At 37.9% G+C, this 4,912-nt stretch overlaps 1 long non-coding RNA gene across 1 annotated transcript; it reads left to right on the top strand.

Annotated features, from left to right (window-relative positions):
• Positions 1 to 1,553: 1,553 nt before the first annotated feature.
• Positions 1,554 to 2,729, top strand: LOC306997648. Its single transcript, XR_013797419.1, has 3 exons — positions 1,554 to 1,727; positions 1,844 to 1,949; positions 2,077 to 2,729. It is a non-coding gene; the product is annotated as an uncharacterized lncRNA (long non-coding RNA).
• The last annotated feature ends 2,183 nt before the right edge of the window (positions 2,730 to 4,912 follow it).

Below are 4,912 nucleotides of genomic sequence, written 5' to 3'. Positions count from 1 at the left end.
AAGTTGATAGATGGAAGTCGTAAGAAGATTGAAAGAGAAAAGAAAGTTGATACATGTAAGTCGTAAGAAGATTGAAAGAGAAAAGAAAGTTGATAGATGGAAGTCGTAAGAAGATTGAAAGAGAAAAGAAAGTTGATAGATGGAAGTCGTAAGAAGATTGAAAGAGAAAAGAAAGTTGATACATGTAAGTCGTAAGAAGATCCTTTTAAAAGAAAGATACCGGTTGATGTAAAATATGTCCGACTGTTTGCACTGTATTTTATTATTTTATTTTCCAAACTGTGATTCAGGAAGATTTTATTATTTTTTAGGGCTGTCTGATTGGAAGAGATTTTGAAGGGGAACGGGAGAGCTTCACTCCGACGAGGCGAGTGAAGATTATCTATACTACGGAGAGTATAGAGGTTCGCTGTTTGTTTAAAACAGCAAAAGTGAAACGTGCTCTGTGGGGGACACCACCCCAGCAGAGGACGTCCCTGGATTGTAGGTCCAGTGGCACCGCAAACCTGCTCAATCACTTCCATCTCAGATAGGGTTTTAATTATTCTTATTTCTTTTGATTATTTTAATTTCTTCTATGTAAAGCACTTTGAATTACCACTGCTTAGCTTTGCATTTACTGAATGAGCACTGTGCCACTGTTCGTCCGACTGTTTGCACTGTATTTTATTTTCTAAACTGTTTTAATTATTCTTATTTCTTTTATTATGTATGTAATTATTTCAATTTCTTCTATGTAAAGCACTTTGAATTACCAATGTGTATGAAATGTGCTATATGAATAAACTTGCCTTGCCTTGTAAATGAATAGGTACACATCACACCACATAACATCAGTTCCAATGAACAACAATCAATCATGTACTTCCATCTCACAGTATAGAAATAAAATGAAACTGGATATTTATGTTTTTAATCTTTTAAATCTATTTATGCATCACATTTTAATACACTCTAAAAAATGCTGGGTTGTTTCAACCCAATTTTGGGTAAAATATGGACAAACCCAGCCGTTGGGTTAAATTTTTACATTACATTTTTAACCCAATGTTTGGGTTTGTCCATATTTTACCCAAAATTGGGTTGAAACAACGCAGCATTTTTTAGAGTGTATATTTATAATTTTTTAAAGGTTAAGATGAACTTCTGCTCCTCATATACATATCAAACATGTATATTGGCAATTAAATGAACTAAATCACCCTTATTTTACATATGAAAACAAGAGGATAAATACTCTCTCTCAATCAAATGACTTGTAAGTCAACAAAACAGGGTATAAAGGCACCTTTAGCGGTGTGAACACTATCAAAGAACTGCTACAGTGGTGACTAGCTTATCTGAGCTAGTGTAACCCTGGTTAAATAAAGGAAGTTAAGTTTAATTTATTTGCAATTTATTAACATCTAATTTCCCTACTGAAGGTAAAATAGTGATGTGTAAAAGCGATTTTAGAAAAATAGTGGGTGAATTAAGAAAAGCAGTTATTATTAGTTGATTTGCGATTGACCAATGAGAACGCTCCCGACATCACGCGCTGTGCGTGTGTGTGGACGCGCCTGCGAAACGAGAGTTGAGCATAGAGGAGAGAAGACGTGAGTCGATCTTCGCGCTAAAAGTTAGATTAATATAGTTGAAAGAAAAGTAGAAAAAACGTTAATTTAATTCAATTCATACCGTGAAGTGTATGGAGAAGCTGAGTGAGTGTTGAGTTGCATTTTACTCCGGTGAGTCAGAATAACTTTCTAAATGTTAATGTATAAACTTCCTAACACGATTATAAAATGGTTAATTCGTTTGACTAAATTGTTATTTCCAATTTCATGTCGTATTTCAACGTTAGAGATTAAAGTGAATCGTGTGAATATTCCTCGTTCACCGACGCCATTGCTGGCCACGCGGGCCTGTGAGACACGCATCGGTGAAAGCAAAAGACGATTAATATAGAGGTAAATGAGTAATATATAAGTTCTTGTGGAGAACTACTGCTTTGTTCTATTGTTTAATTTTACTATTTCATTTTAAATGATTGTAAGTGTGGTCATATTGAACCGCGTGGTCATTCCTCCATTTCAGTTCACGGGCGCCATTATTGGTCACGTGCGCTTGTGTGAGAAAGACCAGTAGGATTGTTTTAGAGGTACATAGTGTAATATCTCTTCTTGAAAAATTATATTTGTATGTTTAATTGTTATTTTGATATGTGATGTGAAATTCTTTCTGAAATCACTAAATGAATGTTCTGGTCTGTGATCAGGCCAGGTTTTTTTGTTTTGTTTTCTCTTTCTTTTTCTTCTTTGTATTTCTATTTTGTCCTTGATTCTGCGGATGGTGATGATCTGTGATATCCTGTGAGAAATGTCAAGTTTGATGGCGAGCCACCCGAATCTATTACGGTGAAAGAATCTACTAAGGTGAAAGGACATCAATTCGTAAAGAAGAGTTCAATATCCTTTCCTTTCTGCTCCAGTCAAGACAATTCACATGTAGAGACTATTGAGTTTTTCTTCAAGATTTAAAGACGAATACAGAGACTGATACAAAACTGATATATGCTTGAAAAGAGTGTTTAAGGAAAAGAAAAAAGACACCACTCCATTATTAATTTTATTAATTTTATTTTCTTCTGTCATTGCAATTATCTGTGTATGTTTTGGGGTAAAGGAAGAGTGCACTCAAGGGGAATTTTCATGTTTAAATTGTGTGTATAATTGACTGACATATGTAATTAACCTTTCTGATTTTTCTCATTGGAAACCAAAATTACATACCAGTTGTATTCAACCTGTGTCGATTGTTGTTTCTCACCACAACCCGCTACCTCCTTTACGAGCTAATAAAAGAATCTTCTGATTAATTATCTGCACCAATAGCAATTTAATTAATTAATTGTTAAATACTGCAGACACCCGTTACATAAAGTTTGGCGAGCCAGCCAGGAGGTGGCGCTGTTGCTGAGAACTAACAATCGACACAGGTTGAATACAACTGGTATGTAATTTTGGTTACATTAGCAAAATAAACCAAAACAAATTCACATTCAAATGTTAACGATTAGCACGCGGCTAGCGCGATTAGCGATATTTTATGAGCATCTCAAACAACATAAAACAATCTGAATCTGCGTCTGTATGGTATCAACCAGTAAGAATCAGGTTCACAACTCCGATTGGTTTTAAAATAACATTATTTGGTGCAATAATGGAGCTAGTACAATCAGCATAATAATCGCATTAGTATTACCATCCTTACCGGAGGTATCTTGAGAACCTCAAGATACCTCCGCTTAACTCTCTCGCGAGAAGAAAAAGTATCCCGGGCCTTTAGTCACGAGATCAGAGATTAGTTAGGAGTCAACTAACCTTCTGTCGACCTCTTTTCTTTAGCCCGGATATTCCACTCCTTTGAGCCGATGTTGCAGCTACAGAAGCCTCCGACTAGCACACACATCATACACTTATATGAGATATTTGTGAGGAAAGATGAAGACATCCTGGTGCTGGAATATCCTCATCACGCGATGACCTTGTTTGAATATGTACAGCGAAATCGAGGCAGCCTGACTGAGATTGCGGTGAAGCACATAATTCGGCAGCTCGCTGTTGCGCTGCAGCATTGCATGCATCACAGCATCTTTCACAACACACACATAAAAAACATCCTCATATATCAGAACAGCCTGGAGGTCAAGCTGATGGACTTCAGAGGCGCACTGATCCTCCCAGAGACACGTGAGTCGGCTTCTCCAACACCGCCCACTGTTGATGTGTTTGATGATGCTTTACTAAACTCTGCACATGTGTTCCTACAGGAGCTGATGAACTCATTTTAAATGCAGCGGTCAGAAAGTACGCGGAGTGGGCCGTGGGTGCCGATATACGGATACTGCTGGATGCGCTGGTGCCCAAAATAAGCCGATGGTTTTTGCAAATGTCACATTTGTCCAAAGGTGCGACCAACAACAAGAGTGAAATGGAAATGACATTGTTTGAAAAACATATAGAGCTCAGTAAAATGATCAGTGTCAATGATGAGCAAAGTGTAAAACACAGCGGATTGACAATGAATGTTTAGCAATGGATAAATGTTCATGGGCATCCAGCAGTGTTGCGCGGGTCAATGTATAAACAACCCGCACCCGACCGACGTTTTCAACGACACGCTTTCTGACCCACATTTTTAAAAAGTAGTAAGGGGGGGGGGCATGTGTTTATCCAGTCTAATCGAACTGTGTGTCTCTCTCCCCGACTTTCCCAGCAAAAATCCCGCCCCCTCTCAGAAAATACATAAAACGGGCATTACTGAGCTATATGCGTTTAAAAGTAGCCTATTAAAATGGTACAATGGCATTGCTCAGTTCAACGTGTTGGGAAATCGGGCATACAAGAAGTACACATGACAAAGCCAGCACTTTGGTCATCATCTTTCATTATTTCGGCAAATGTCTCCCACACTTTGCTCTTTCCATTTGTGTATTTGCGGAGCTTCCACTCCCCAGTCTTCACCTTTTCTCTTGCCGCCTCCATCTCTACCGTCATCTTCGCGCCAACTTTCTCTCTCTCTCACAGCTTTCAACCTAATGAACACACAATATTTAAATATTCGGTACGGGATTTTTCTTTGAATTTCTATCGTTAAGAGGACATTTTTCATACCAATTCTTGTTGCGTTCTAGCAGCTTCTTCAACGGAGGAAATGCGTGTTTGATTTAATAGTAAATTTCCTGGGGTGTACGCGCCACCCTCAGGCAGAGTAGAGAGTTGCACTCCAGTAACCTTATGTGGGTTACACATGACTTCACTGTACATGGCTAAAGAATCTGCAATGTTCAAAATGTGGCTTAGTGTGTGTAACACTGAATAAATGCTGATTAATAAATGAATGCAGTGTGTTTTTGGACATAAAAACACAA

Source organism: Phoxinus phoxinus, assembly GCF_949152265.1.
Source record: "Phoxinus phoxinus genome assembly, chromosome: 4".
In the NCBI taxonomy this organism is placed as follows: domain Eukaryota; kingdom Metazoa; phylum Chordata; class Actinopteri; order Cypriniformes; family Leuciscidae; genus Phoxinus; species Phoxinus phoxinus.
This window is presented reverse-complemented; position numbering and strand designations above follow the sequence as displayed.